Source organism: Castor canadensis, chromosome 1, assembly GCF_047511655.1.
Source record: "Castor canadensis chromosome 1, mCasCan1.hap1v2, whole genome shotgun sequence".
In the NCBI taxonomy this organism is placed as follows: Eukaryota; Metazoa; Chordata; class Mammalia; order Rodentia; family Castoridae; genus Castor; species Castor canadensis.
Genome location: NC_133386.1, coordinates 186987184 through 187003652, shown reverse-complemented (window position 1 = coordinate 187003652; position 16469 = coordinate 186987184). Strand labels below are relative to the sequence as shown.

The 16469-nt window shown below is 33.0% G+C and overlaps 1 non-coding gene across 1 annotated transcript; it reads left to right on the top strand.

The window, feature by feature from the left end:
• Positions 1–1095: 1095 nt before the first annotated feature.
• On the top strand, positions 1096–1308 carry LOC141415823 (small nucleolar RNA U3). The gene has a single exon (XR_012440780.1). It is a non-coding gene; the product is annotated as a small nucleolar RNA U3 (small nucleolar RNA).
• Positions 1309–16469: the final 15161 nt, after the last annotated feature.

Below are 16469 nucleotides of genomic sequence, written 5' to 3'. Positions count from 1 at the left end.
GGTTTTAAAAGCACCTAAAGTGGAGAGAAACACTGTTTTTGTCTCCTACCTGGGTACCCTCATGCTTCTCTTTGTATTTCTCTTCTCTTACTTTTAATAAACTTTTTTTGCACCCACATGTCTTGCCATGGATTATATCTGGTAGGATACAAAGAATTTGGAAGTCTTCTGATCAGACTGTACCAGCACTGTTAACAAAGCAGACAGTCTAAAGTTGGTTGTTACGAGAGTGAGAAAGACTCTCAGAATTTGGAGGTAAAAGATTTATTGGAGAATTCTCAATCTCAGGCTCATTTTATCCCTATGATGGACTTCCAATCTAGGTCTTTATTTTATTAAATTGAATTACTTGTGTGAAATTCTCAGTCCTTGATTTTATCTATCTGTGTGAAGTTCTTGGCCATTTGACTATGTTATACCTAGGCTGCAGTTCTTGGACCCAGGGTTTTGTCTTGTTAAATTACAGAGATTATTTGTGCATAACTCCCAACCCCAGGCCTAGCTGATTTTTAGGGTGTGGCTTACTCTTGAATAAAGAAAAGATTAAGTTTTAAGTGAGTGACAAACTGCAAAGCACCCTTGGTCTTGATGAGCTATTTGGATCTTAACAGAGATTGGTCATCTATGGAGTTGAAAATTTTAATTACATTGATTTCATTCTGTCTGTGCCCACATCTTATGTTTATCTGCTATTTGTCACTGGGATTTGAATTCAGAGCCTTGCATTTGTCAGGCAGGCATTCTGCCACTTGAGTCATGCTCCTAGGGCCTTTTTCTTTCATTACATTTCAAATAGACTATCTCATTCATGCCAGGGTTGCCTAAGTCTACAATTCTCCTATTTATGTCTTCCATGAAGTTGAGATGATAGGCATGTACTATCACTTTATTGGTTGAAATAGGATCGCATGAGTTTTTTTGCCTAAGTTGGCCTTGAATCCCATCCTTCTGATCTCCACTTCCAGAGTTGGTAAGTATGAGCCACCACTCCCAGCCTCTTTCACTTTTCTTATGTGAGATTCCTCTATTTTCTTGACTACTGTTTTAGTTCTTTCATTTTCATTGTTGTACATCATGCAAATAAACAAACATACCAAGATGATATTTTCAGTGATCATTTCTATAGTTCATTACTAGAGAAGTATTTCTGATCATGTAGAGTACTGGAAACCATGAGGAAACATAACAGGATCACATGAGTGTAAAGTTGGCTATTAGTACTGCTGTGTTGCAGCTGCTATCTGCCATTGATGGTCATTCTTCTTGACCTTTGGAGGAGCCAGAGGGTGAGGCTATCATCTGAGTGGCTCCCATTAAAAAAAAGAAAAAATTTGATACCATAAACTATTTCCCAATTTTCAAATAATGCTACTGTTATTATATTATAAGCTTGGTCTAAATATGCACTCTGTTATATTGGTCAGAAAATAAAGAATAGAACATTGGCTTCATAAGTTATACATATACATCCATTTAATGGAGTCATAGTACTGTACAGAAATTGTAATTGTAATTGTTGTTTTCCAGAGCACTAATAGTTATAAAAACACATCTATTATGTATCTAATGTAGCCTGAGTGCAAAATGGACACCACCCAAAAAGGCTGAGTTTAAAATATCTAAATTTTCACAACTCATGCATATTAGCTGAAATTGTTGTTATTGCCCTCTCTGATCAAATCAGTCCAGAGAACACAATGCAGTCCTTTTGGAAAAAGATAAAGTGTCTAATTAAGTGGGGATAGATTTTCATGGCAGCATAATAATAGATACATTCAGACAAAATATGGCAACTGGAAAAAAAATCCTTATTGATAATGGAGTATAAGTCTATCTTTTATAGGGGACTAATGATCAGTGAGGAAGAGAGATTTCTTAAATACCACCGTGGCTTAGTGTGCATTGAGGAATACCCCACATAATATTTAGAGAGAGGGAATTAACCTAGAAGGTAACACCCACGCACAGGAAATCAATGTGAGTCAATGCCCTGTATAGCTATCCTTATCTCAACTAGCAAAAACCCTTGTTCCTTCCTATTATTGCTTATACTCTCTCTACAACAAAATTAGAAATAAGGGCAAAATAGTTTCTGCTGGGTATTGAGGGGGGGGGAGTGGGTGGTAAGGCAGGGGGCGGGGGCAGGGGGGAGAAATAAACCAAGCCTTGTATGCACATATGAATAATAAAAGAAAAATGAAAAAAAAAAAAGGGGTTTTCTAGATAGGATCTCGCAGAACTATTTGCCTGGGCTGACTTAAAACCACAATCCTCTTGATCTTTGCCTCCTGAGTAGCTAGGATTACATGGCGAGCCACTGGCGCCAAGCTGCTTCCATATATTAAGAATTAAACTTTCTCATAGTTTTTTAATTTAAAGTCTCTCTCCCTTCCCCTTTCCCCAAAATTGGTTTTTACTCATGAGGAGTCCATGACTTCTCAGGCCAGAAAATAATAGGGAAGGAAGTTACTGGGATTCTCGGCTCCATGTGACTTTTCCCAGTGCATTTTAGGCCTCTCTCTCTCTCTCTCTCTCTCTTTCTCTCTCCCTTTCTCCAGTACTCCATGTTGTATAGCAAGACCTTGTCAAACAAACCTGTCAATCTCCCTAACCCATCCGGCAAAGACAGCCCAAATTTTTCTCGCTTTTGGCTTTTGCCCTGCAATTTATAAAAGCTCTTTTAAACAAAGACCACGCAATGTTTTGCTTTGCCCGCCTCTATCCCACCTGGCAGAGACCACCAAAGCTTTCTGCGGTGACTTCCCCTCACCTTTAATAAATTATTATTACCTTCACTACAAAAAAAAAATATTTAGAGAGAGAGAAATTCAAGGAAGTTAGAAGGTGTTACCTCTCATTTTAAGATAGGTCCTTACTCTTAGTAAATCATTGAACATTATAATTTTATACTATAACGTATGTACTTAGCCTATCACCAGTGCAGATCTGTCTTTTCACTGTTTAATAGAAATATATCAGAATCTATCATCATTATGCCATTATTTTGTTTAGGTATTTTAGTGTCAGGGAAACTAGTCAAGACATGGGACTAGGCCTATAGCTTTCACTTACTAACAAGACTCCTTTCTTAGGTATGCTTAGGTAGTATAATTTTCTATCAATCACTACCAAATAGAAGAGAAGGGTGGAAAGTAATGGACATTTTAAAATGAATCACTGCCTTATCATAGGTTTTCCCTGACACTGACAAATCCCAACATGTAATGATCACTTCAGGCTATCTCCCCAAATTTCTACATAAGTCACACATCTTCTAATCAGTATTCCCAGAAAGTGATTTTTAACTCCTACTTGCAAAATTCAGATACATGATGACTATAGATAGTTAATCAATTTGGTTTCTTTCATATATATATATATATTTGATCATAGGATCCCACATTTCTTGAGTTTCCTTCTTTTCAGTTCGTATTCAGTAGTTGCGATCAAAGGGCAATAGTCATGTTAGAATGATCTTTGCATAATATAACAATCATTTGCCATAGAGAAGGGACATAATAGCTTCATAACTTCAGTTAATAAGAATCCAGTGATGCTCTAATTTTTCTTGACTTTAGTGATATTTTAAATAAAAGAACATGGACAAATTGAGTATATATGGTACAAATGCACACTTTAAATCTCTTTTTTTAAAAGACATATTCCTCCTCATTGGATTTTTTGGGGGGAAAGGGCATCAAACTGCTATAATTTGCACTAGTGTTCCACAATTTCTTTTTTTGAAAAGGAAAGGATGTTGTTAGGCTGTACTTTCAATATGAAATGTTTTCAGTATTGTGCATTTTATGGCAGTTGGAAAGACTATGACATTCCATATCTTTTTGTTTGGGCTTTCATGGACATTGAGAGTGTCATATAGTTTTATACGTCCTTTCATTTATATGATAAACCTATACCCCATTTTGTGTACTAGCTTCTTCCAATGTTTTTGTCATTATCAACTTGAATAATCAGATGGAGTACTTAAACATCAAATAAATATTTAGATGAATGCTCTTTTCTTCCTATATAGTAAATTTGCCTTTAGAAATACATTACCACAGAATCCACATCACTGTTGTTTATCTGCAAATATACACTAGTTGATTATAATTTGTCCTAGTTAATTATAATTTATTTTCTAATAAGCCCTCAAAATTTCATGGCTTGGGTAGAATTTTATTACTTATCCATTTTTCCATTTTTCTCTCATCACAACACAGATGCTAGAATAAAAAGTTGAAAACACACTGTGAGCAAAGTATGTATGCTGTCTGATATTTGAGATGTTACCTTAATAAGGAGCAATTGATATAATTATACCCTTAGGAGAGTATTATCTATGATTTACCATGATGGACATTGAAAAATTACAAGAAAAGATGAGAGAAAGTGACCGAGTTGAGTATATCAGCACAAGGGAGAAATTTACAGTGTCTCTGCACATTAAAATTTTGTTTTATTGTATTTTTAATTGACACAGAATTGCTCAAATTTATGGGGTACAATGTGATGTTAAGTTCTGTAAACATTATATAATAAGCAAAACATGTTAAGTGTCATATTTATCACCTCAAGCATGTATTGTTTCTCTATGTGGCTGCACTGAAAATTATTACTTCTGGTTATTTTGAAATACAAAATACATTATTATTGATGATAGTCACTGTACCATGCAGTAGAGCACAAGAACCTATTTCTCTTATTGAATTAAAATAGTTCAATAGAAAATAATGTAAATAAACAAAAACAAATAATTTTAATTAAAAGTATAAAAATGGTCCAAAATATATCTATTTTTAAAACAACATAGAAATTAGAAAGTACATTTAATAAGGGTTAAATGCATATCAAGGTAACTTAGCTTCTCATTCCTTAAAATTTGAACTTCCATTTCTCTAAGAAGACACTTTCCTGCACTTCTCAGTTTCTGTAATTCACAACTGCTTCATCTAGAATCTTTTTTCTCATCACAAAAACTCCAGTCCCTCTCTACTCATTGCTTAGAGCTAAAAACAAATGTTTCCATTTTGAAATGTTTTTTCTCTTTGGCAGTCTAGATTTGGACATTTTGCTAGTACTTTTGAGTACACTGCCTTTTGACTTCATGTTCATTTGTGGTTTATTATGAATTATTTATAAATATAGTTAGGTAAATAACTAGGAGGTAAAACAATGAGGTCATTTTGTGTTGTTATGGAAAGTACAAAGAACTTGACCCAAAATAAGTGAAAAGTGCACTTCCTTGGAGAATCACAACTGTCATAAAGTGAGAGGCAAAGATGAAGAAAGCTTCTAAACACTCCTTAACAGGGTATATCATTAAGACTGATAAGATGATATAAAAATAGGAGACAGGAACTCCTGAAATGGTGTGCATTTCCAAAAAAAACAATTATATTGAACATTCCAAACTTATTAATTTGTGTATATGAGCAAAATAATAATAGTATATGAGGGACATCACAGTAGAAGTTATTGATCTCATTAGACCTGCAGATGCTTAATTGGAGTGATGATGTATGTGGCAAGCCATCTCTTCTTCCTAACATGTAAAGTCCAACCTGTAGTTAGGAGCACATAACGCTGGACATGTCTATTGCCTAGAGCATGGGTTGCTGATGGTCTTGTACCGGTCAAAGGCCATCACTGTCAGCAGCATGCACTCAGCATCTGTAAAGATACTGACAGTCAGTAATATCAGGTCACAACTAAGAAAGGGAATTAATTTGTTGTTGTCAAGTAGGTCCATCAGCATCTTAGGCCCAACTGCAGTGGAATAGTAGATGTCAGAGAAGGAGATGTAGCTGAATAAAAAGTACATTGAGTATTGCTTAATATATTGAGTGTATTAGAATGGTGTAATACTTAATAAAGAACATAGATAGGCAAACTTTGAGGTATTTTCTTAATAGTATATATCATGCATATAATGACAGGTTATTTTTAAATGTGGTTAGATAATACTTTCAAGAATATGTTAAGTTCTGTTGATTTTCATTTCATAAAAATTTCTATAATTTTATGTAGTATCACTTATAGTCATTTTTTGATATTTGGGAGGTATTGAAAGTATGAATTCTATGTGTACTCCAAAATGTTGACTATAGCTTCCAAGGTAGTGTTCTACATTCCTCAATAATGGTTTAGCCTTTTAATCTCTGATTTCTTTGGATTTTTTCATTGGGACAGAGAGCTAAATCCTGAATTCACATTTTTCTGAACATAAAATGTCTCCATTCTCTCTCCTTTAAATGTGATTTTTCAGTACTTCTTTTGTTCAGCAGCAGATTTGTGAGAAAAAAAGTTATGGTTCTAAATATTGGCTGTTGTGGATATCCTACCAAAGACAATATTTTTAAGTATTATTTAACATACTTCCATATATTATCATACATTCCAAATATTACTTTGTGTTTTCATCATTTAAAACTTGATTATACCTAATTAAAATGTGAGATCCATAAGTAATCACCATAAGTCATGAGGAAGGAAACTTTTAAAATCCCATGAACCTGATGTTACCCCTGGAAGCCCCTGTTTTCTATAGAGTTCTAACTATTGTGCAATGGAAAGATAATCAACAAACTATCCTTCTTCTAGGGAACAGGAAATCTCTTAGCAACCATCATGGACAATTTTATGATATATGTTTATGTTAAATTCCCCCAAATTGTGATCTTCCTGTCTTGTTGTTCTAAGGAAGTGAGCAGTATGAAGAGATCATCCACATACCATCTCTGCAGGTAAGCAAGATTTCACAAGTGTTTGAGCATAGAAGGGATTAATAAGAAACACTGCCAAATGGAAGTATTTGCTTTACCTTACTTGAACACTTTATTTATGTATTTGCTTATTTTTGCTCTATAAAGGTGTATTGTAGCACAATTGAATGGGTCACATAGAAAACAAGTAAAATGGTACCCCTGAAGATGTGGAACCTAGCCATCTAGGGAGAAACCTATGTATTGCCAGTGTTGCGAGTTATGTTTTATAATATGTGAATCATTTCTCTCTCTCTATCTCTCTCTCTTTCTCTCTTTTTGTTTTTCTAGCATTACTGCAGTTTGAACCCAGGGCCTCATGCTTGCTAGGCATGTGCCCTATCACTTGAGTCATGTCTCTAGCCTTTGTGATCATTTCAGCAAGTGTTTCAGGATTTTACGTGTCCAATAAGAGTTACTATTCATAGAAATTTATATTTTGTCTCAATGCAGTTAACTTTTTTTTAGTATAAAACCAATGAATAGAAAAATTCCTAAGTACAAAATTATCATAATAATGCTTAAGCATAAGCCTTTCTACACACACAAATAATGCAGGTGGTTCCAGGGTCTTCTCAAACCTTACCCTAAAGTACATAAGGATATAGACTTTTGTTTATAATTCCCTTAAAGATAAATAACACCTTAAGTAAAATCATTAAAATATTCTTGATTAGGGGAAATATTTCTTTAGTAATACATTTTGATGCATTTCATATTTTATTGTCATTGCTTGAGTGATGATACTATCACACATGCTGAAAATTTAATGCTATAGGAAATATTGTTGAAGTCAAGCCCCAAGTAAATAATTACAATAAATTGCCACCCACTAAACTGAAGGCAGTGAGGCATTTGTATTACCCAAGAGCTTTTCTACCATTACCACTTCTCTTATACATATTAAAAATGTGGGAATTATCCTCGGTGCAAAGTAATTTTCCCATCCACTGACTCAGTGTCTCCAGGGAGGACAATTCTCAAAGCAATAGTTTCCTAGGCAGCACCTAAGTTGTGCTTCCTAAATATGACTGCCTCTGCAGACCATTAAATCAAACTTGCTTTTAACCCTTTTATCTAAACCTGAGTCTAGAGGCTACATTATTATTAAAAGTGAATAATAAAATTCCTAAAGTGATTTGTATTGTTTTATATGTTACTCTCAAATAGTAGAAGAAAATGGCTGATCAGGAGTTCAAGATATCAGAGGTAAATAAGTGAGAAAACAATCTTTAGGTAAAGGACTTCATTTTGACACTGGTACCCCTAACTATGACACTCCATAGATAGCTGTTTGGCTATAAATAACTTTCTTCAGAAAATAATTATCAACTCAAAGTTATAGACCTATATGGGAAGTTTATTTAATGATATGACCTAGAGGAGCATGTTCACTAATATTCATGTTTCATGAAATAACAGTAAAACTGATCAGGCCATGAATAAAATACCATCATTTTATTTAAAATGAGTATATTTAAAAAATTATTTAACATTTAATACTTATTGCTCTTCTATGTGTTGCATCATTTTTGCCTCACAAAAATATTTTGGACTCTATTGTATACAAGCCATTATTAAAGATAACAAAATAATAATAAAATTCTGAAATTTCTTACACTCTATTGGTTAATGAAATATTTTTTGAGTTCCTTTTGATTTGTTAAGCATGTAAATAGAACACTTAAGTTGTACAAACAGCATGAATTTTCTAAAAAGTTAAAAAAATTCCTATAATCAGGACTTCTTTTTGACACTGGTACCTTTAATAAAATTAGGAAGCCAACTCACCTAAAACTTCTGTCTAGTCCCTGTTACGTCCCTATCATTTTACACTGAGGGGATACTTTCTTGACGTTTATCATAAAACATTAATTTCCTTTTGACACATATACAAGTGGATGACTACAGTATTTACTGTTCTACTCAACATTATACATGTTCCATACATACAAGTGATTGCATGTACTTACAGTGCATTCATTCTAATTTTTGTAGAATGTTTTCAGTCTAAATATATCATTATTTATCCACTCTAATGCTCATAGGTGAGTGATTTTTTCCTTACACTTTTATTATTATTGTTCATATATATATATATATAGCATGTGTATGTTTACATATATGTTTATATAGATAGTAACTAGTAAGCCCAGGTCAGTGATCCAAAGGAATACTTATGATTTGGAATGGCAACATCTAGGCAGATAAAGAACTATGATGAAGAAACTGACATACAATATACTCTAATTGCACGTAGTGACTGATAATGTCTAACTTGGACAATATCAGTGTGAAGAGACAATCTTCAAAATGGGAAGCAATCTTTGTGAACTATTCATTTGATAAGGAATTAATATACAGAATATATACAGAACACAAGTAATTATATACCAAAAGAACAAAAAAATCCAATTAATAAATGGGAAAGTTGGAGTTTTCAAAATAAGTATGAATGACCAATAAATAAATGAAAATATATCCAATATCCTTAGTCATAAAGGAAATGTGTATGAAAACTACATTTACTCACCAGTCAGAATAGCTATCATTAAGAAAGCAAATAGCACCAAATGATAGTGAGGATGCATAGAAAAGGGAACATTTGTTGTAAAAATGTAAATTACTTCAGCATTATGGCAATCAGTATGATGGCTTCTTAGAAAACCAAAAACAAAACTACCATATGATGCAGCTATACCACTCTTGGACACATAAACAAAGTAATTGAAGACAGCGTACAATAGAGATACCTGCACACTCATGTTCATTGTGGCATTATGCAAAATAGCCAAGTTATGGAATCAGCTGAGGTGCCCATCAAGGAATATGTGGATAAAGAAATTATGTTATAGATATTCAATTATTCAGCTATAAAGAAGAATAAAATCATTTCATTTTCAGTAAATGGATGGAACTGTTGATTATCATGTTAAGTGAAATAATACATATTCATAAAGACAAATGTTGCATATTTTCTTTTGCATGTAGAATATAGTTCTAAAAACAAACAAAAATAATGAATATACAAAGGGATTTATTTAAGCAGATGACCAATAGGACAGAGGAGGTAAAGCAAAGATTATGGGGTGGGGTGCACAAAATCGGAGTACCTTATATACGTGAAAGAAAAAATCATATTGGATCTCGTAATTTTGTAAAATAAATAATGAAATAACAAAAGAATAATGTTAATCAGAAATAAAAGAATAACATTGTGGAAAAGCAGAGGAATGTATTTGTCTTACTTGAGTTTTACAGGCATTCTAAAATATTTTCATTTAAAGAAGTTATACAAGTACACCTAGACAGCCTTAGATATTCAATTGCTTTTGGCTTTTGTAACTTCTGCAAAAATTTATTTGTCCTTGATTCTTTCTGGCCTTCCAATGCATGTCCATTCCCTTGTTTACTAAAGAAGCCACTTTGACTTGTTCGATCATCAAAAAACTCGAGCAGAGAAGCACTCAGAGAAGTATTTTATTATTCATTTATTTTCCAAGAAATTCCTTTTTTCATAGTTATCATTACATTAGTGTTTCCATCCACAATTATTTTATGTGCTTGCATGCAAGATATAAACCATATATTTAATAAATCTACTAGACACTTGGGGATTACAGGGCTTATTTTTTTACTTGTAGGTACTAAACCTAAATATTAGCATACCTTGTCATTTTCTTTCTTTCTTTAAATATTTACTAACATGCTAGTCTGGTGCTTAGGTTAATATAAAAAAGCATAGCCCTTAATATCAGAAGGCTCGGAAGCCCAAATTGAAGGGAATGATTTGGGAAACATATTCAGTTTCACTAGTGCATTGAGGCACTGTTGTGTGTGAATTCGGATTAGAGGTAGACAGCGGGAAGGAAAGTGCCCTGTTGGGACTGATTGTGGTTCATAATTGCCTCATGAGGTCGGTCCCTTGACCTCACTATACCTTAGTCTCACAAGGTCTTGGCTATTTTACAACTTCTCAAGCTGCTGATCCATCTGCCTAGAATGACTTATCTGCCAACTTGCATACCTGCTAATCCTACTCATTTTTTAGGTCACAGATTAAGTATCTTCATTTCAGGAAAGATTTTCTAATTCTTCTCACTGTATTTCAACTACATGCTTTGGACTTTCATTGTTCAGTTATTGGTCATTAATAATAATTTGAACTATTATTTAATAGAAATTCAATATCTTCTTTAGATTATAATATGCATTAATGTAACAATGTCAGAATTCTCTGTTAAATATTAAAGACCTGTAAGTGTAAATGGAATTTAGGAAGCTGTACTTCTTAGAAATATTATATTATTTCACAGTTAAAACATGGAAAGCCAAAGATTTGACACATTAAAAATGACAGACATGGAAATTGCACCTCCTTGTCAGAATGGTTTTCATCAAGAATATAAACAGCACTAAATGTTGTTGAGGATGTGGGGAAAAAGCAAACCTTATAACACTGTTGGTCAGAATGTAAAGTAGTACAACCACTGTGAAAAGCAGTATGAAAGTTCCTCAAAACAGTAAAAAGAGAACTAGCTTATGATCCAATGATCCAGTGATACCACTTCTTGGCATACATTTGAAGGAATGTAAGTCAGAACGATAGAGACACTTGCCATCCATGTTTATTGCAGCCCTATTCATAATATCCAAGCTATGGAGACAGCTCAGCTGTCCTACAACAAATGAATGTCTTAATAAAATGTGGTATATACACACAATGGAATATTATAAAGAAAAATGTAATTATGTCATTTGCAGGTAAATGGAGATGGAACTTGAGAACATAATGTTTAGTGAAATAAGGCAGGTTCAGAAAGATAAAAGTCACATGTTTTCTCTCATATGTGGAAGATAGACACAAAATATAAACATATATACATATACAAGCATGTTTCTATATATAATTATATATGTCTGTATAGATACATATAACTTGTTTGAAATAGTGGCTATTTGAGGGGACTAGGGAGAAGAAGGAAGGAAAACTGACAGAGATTTGCATAATATTGAAATTCATTTCATCTGTGTAGGAAGAGGTCAAAAGAAACACACTGAAAGTTGTTGATTAACAAGGATTAGCAGAGGGAGGTAATGAAGAATAATAGAGGTGGATAATCTGATTAAAGTACAACAAATTCATGAGTGAAATACCTTGGTGAAACTCTTTTGAACAAGGAACTTGAAAAATGAGAGAATGGAATTAAAACATGTCCTTTTCAGCAATAGTGGAAGGGGGGAGGACAAACAAAGAAGGTGAAGGAGTAGGAATAAGGTCAATGTGCTTTATTTACTTGTATGAAAATAGAACAATGAAACTTGTTGAGATCACTTTAAGTAAGAGAGAGGGGGATGAGTAAGAATGATGAAGGGCATGAATCTAAGATGCATTGTAAACATGATGAAATATGACAATGAAGTACCCAGGTACAACTAATATTTGCTAATAAAATTATTAAAAATTCTTCATTCCTCCAAAAGCAAAACTACTATCTATATAAACTTGAGATATAAAATTAAGAATGTCATCCTTCAGGAATAAATAACTTGGTATGGTATAAATACTTGTAAGGATATATCATGTTCATTAAAATAATTTTGATTTTCATGTGAAAATGTTATAACTGGGACAAAATATCCACGTTTATTTTTCATGAGGCCCTATTTTTTTCTAAATTTTTTCAGTGCCTCTTTTGCATATCTGTTCCATAGGTAATAAATCAGATTATTCTATGTATAAATGGCAAAGATATACGACAGTAAGATCATTTTGTCTTGATCTAGAGAATAGGAAAAGTGCAACAAAAATACATGACAAACTGAGTTCACTGAAAAATTATAATTGTGGTAGTGTAGGAATGAGGTTGTAAAAAGGCTTTGAGCCTCCCCTCAATCACAGTGAATCTTTACAAGTACTAGTATGTATAGTATAAGTACATATAAAAATATTGCACAGATAATCACCCAAGAATAATTGGTTCAATGAATCTAAAAATACTGAATATTATGAACTCATTGACCTGTGTATCTGAGCAACACAACACATAGAGGGGGAGAGGCATTAAAGAATAAATGGTGAATCTTACATGACATGTAGAAACATAAGTGGAATGTTGATATCCTGCTTATCAAACCATTCCCACTGGGCAAATCCTAGCCATGAACATAGAGCATATGCTACTGGACATATAACAGTTAAGGGATGTTAATGGCCTTGTACCTACCAAAGACCATCCCTATCATCAGAGGACATTCCAAATCTTCTAAGATACAGAAGATCAAGTACTGTTGAAAACAAAGAAGTTGAGTTATGCTTGGCAATTAAGCCTACCAGCATCCAACTTCTATATAACAGCAAAAGTCACAAAAGGAGAGGTGGTTGAGGACATCATACAGTAATGTGGGAGACTGGGTATCCATTGGAATTCAAATTACCTCTCCAAAGTGTGAGGTAAGATTAAGGAGTTAACCAAATAGACACATATTAAATAGGGACATTTCGATTACAGGGTTATATTAAATTCCAAAGAGGTAATTTCCCATGAATCTTCAAGAAAGTAGTAGACAACAGATCTAATTCTTCTTGACAAAAACATAATATCTAAATCAGGAAAAGTTTATTCCCATGTGCTATGCTTTTTATTCTCAGAAAATAGTATGCATTTCATTATTATAACAAATATCTGAAATGGCAGTTATGTGGGAATAAGGTAAAAAAACTTTGAGCCTCTCAAAGAAGAAGAACAATTTACTTATGTTCACAGCTTTAGAGGTTTCATTCAGTACATGGTTAGCTGTGTGTTTTGCTTTGAGGATTGTGCTGAGGCATCTTATCATCGTGGTTGTGAATGCTATCCAAGAAGCAAGAGAGAGAGAGAGAGAAAGAGTGAGAGAGAGAAAGAGAGAGAGATTAAAGGGTACAGGTGTCTGGTCTCGACACCCGTTCAAGGGCATATATTGAAAAGAAAAAAGACTAGGGATGCATTTCAATAGTTTAAACAAATATTGTGTGATTCACCATTTTCAAACTTAACCCAATATTGCTTAGGTTTACATAAAATTGTAATAACAATTGATAGAAACAGAACATGACATCAGGAAGAGACACTGAAAATAATATATATTAAGTTTCCATTTTGTGAAAAAAAGATTAAAGTAGACTGTGTTACACATATATTCAAATATGTCATATCTTTTTCATTCTTATGCTTAGGGATTTCTGTAGCAGGGATAGGGGTCAGTTAAGATACAGAAACATAACTATAATATTAACTACCTCCACACCTTCACTGGTATAGTATTTGGATGATAAAGTTTGCCATCATTGACATGAAAGAATTTTATAAGTTCAGAGACTAAAAAGAAGGGAAATAATGAGTATTGAACAAATGACTTAATTACAACAAAGCCTTTGGTACTCTGCTCCACAAGTCTGTAGAGTTGCAAGGAAGAACTGGGATTATCTGCTCAAGCTACTTTTTCAGTCAAGAGTTCCCTAAAATAACTCTCAATAATACATTTCAACCACTTATGTTCAGGGAGATAAAAAACACAGTTTATTCTATCTTGGGACAACCTCTATATAGTTTTAATTTTCCCTCTCCCTAGTTAAAACCCACTAAATTAGTAGTTGAGGATGAACATGAAGCTGTCATCACTACTTACATGCTGTAATAAAAGTGAACATGCAAGTGGGAAATTAGACAATTAGATACAAATTTTCATTCTTAAAATTATTGGCAATATAATACCACACAATTTGCTTATACTTTAATATATTTCAAACAATATTTTCTTCCCTGTTCCTGGTTGTCTTAGTTTGAGTTGTCAGAACAAAATATCATAGACTGGTTCTTATATATATATTGTATCTATATACCTATGTATCTATATCCATCCATCTATCTATCTATCTATCTATCTATCTATCTATCTATCTATCTATATGTCTATCTATCTATCTTATAATCAGCTCACTCCATACTGTCTTCACATGACATAAAAGGCCAGGGAGATCTCCAGACCATTTTATGATGGTAATAATGCCATTCCTGGGGGCTCTAAATTTATCAACTCCAAAAGGCCTTATATCCTAATACTGCAAATTTGGGGGTAAAAACTCACAAATGCAGAAACTACAGTCATGAGCATAAATCATTATTTTAAAACATTAGGGTCTGATTGAGAAAATTTGATAGTGGTAGAATCCCATTAATCCTTTTATCTTAAGCAGTATCTTTTAATAGTTTTTTTCCCTTCCTAATGTTGTTTCCTAATATGCCACAGTCTCACACATTTGAGATATCACATCTACTCTGAAATGTTTTCACAAATATTTATTTCATACTAGCAATTAGAAAACCTGAAATCCTCAATGGGTTTTAGCTTCTATAATTATAGCAGAAAATAGTGTCATTCTGCTTCACGTGGACCTTGAATTTTATGGCCATATTCTTTTTTACTCAAAATGTTGATTCATTGTTTTCAGCTATCAGTAATATGATCAGAAAAAGAAGAACAGAACAATTATTAAGGAAATGCATACTGCTTAATTCTCAGCCACAAATTACCATTTCTTTCTAGAATCTAGATTTTGATCTAAAACCATTTCATTTACTATTTAAAGACAGTGTGTGTGTATGTGTGTATATGTGGATGTGTGTATGTGTAGGTGTGTGTGGTAAATGTCATATTCTTAATTATGGTTTATCAATATTTTACAAGCATTCAAAACATAAGATCATCTAGAAATTTATTGTATTACATGCTTATTTTCCCATTTTTTTGTCCCAGATATGATACAAATTCTTCAGAAAACAGTCCTTGAGTAAAAAATGCTTACAATTCACATTGAATATATAGATCTAAGAAGGAGCATAATATAACATGATTACTTGAGGATGTGAATGTTTGTACACAGAAGAACACTGAATCAAGTGTGTGAATGGGGAGAATGAAGAAAGCTTCCTGGATGAAGATATAGAAGGGTTGATGTTTAATAATTCTAGTACACAGAGATAGTATATAAGTGTTCTTTTAATGGTTCTTTATTACTGAATCTGGCTTGATTATGATCAGTTGTACATTCCAACTGGCATAGACATCTCTACCTCAAGGGTTCCTTAGTTTTAAATCCTCTGATATTTATCTTTCCTTTCCAGAAAATGTTGCTCTTTAGGTAGAAGAATAAATATCTCCCTTCAAGGAAGATTACCTCTTGAACATTTGATTAAGAAATCGAGTGCTGAAGAATATTGTTAATTTCTTTTAAATTTAGAACTTATTTCAGTTATCATAAAGAGTACGAGTACTCATTTATTAATGTCTGTTACATCTACTGGAATATGTTTCATCGTTGAATAAATTACTGGATTTGAGCTAGAATTCAAAGCACCTAAATGTGGGAAAAAGGCACTAAATTTCATCACAATTAAAACTGAATAATAGAATAAACAAAACTTTGGCACCATTGAAAGATTAAAAAAATTTCAAAAGAGAAGGCATACCACATATTGACACGACAAATAATGAAGCAGAACACATTTGGAGGTCTCTAACGGTTCACTGTGTTTAAGTTTATTATAATGAATACTTACATTAGAAAAGTAAACAATTTGACATGAGTTTTACTTGTGTCATGAAATATAATTTTGCAAACAACCTCACCATAAGTATGCATATTGTAAACACAAGAGAATAATT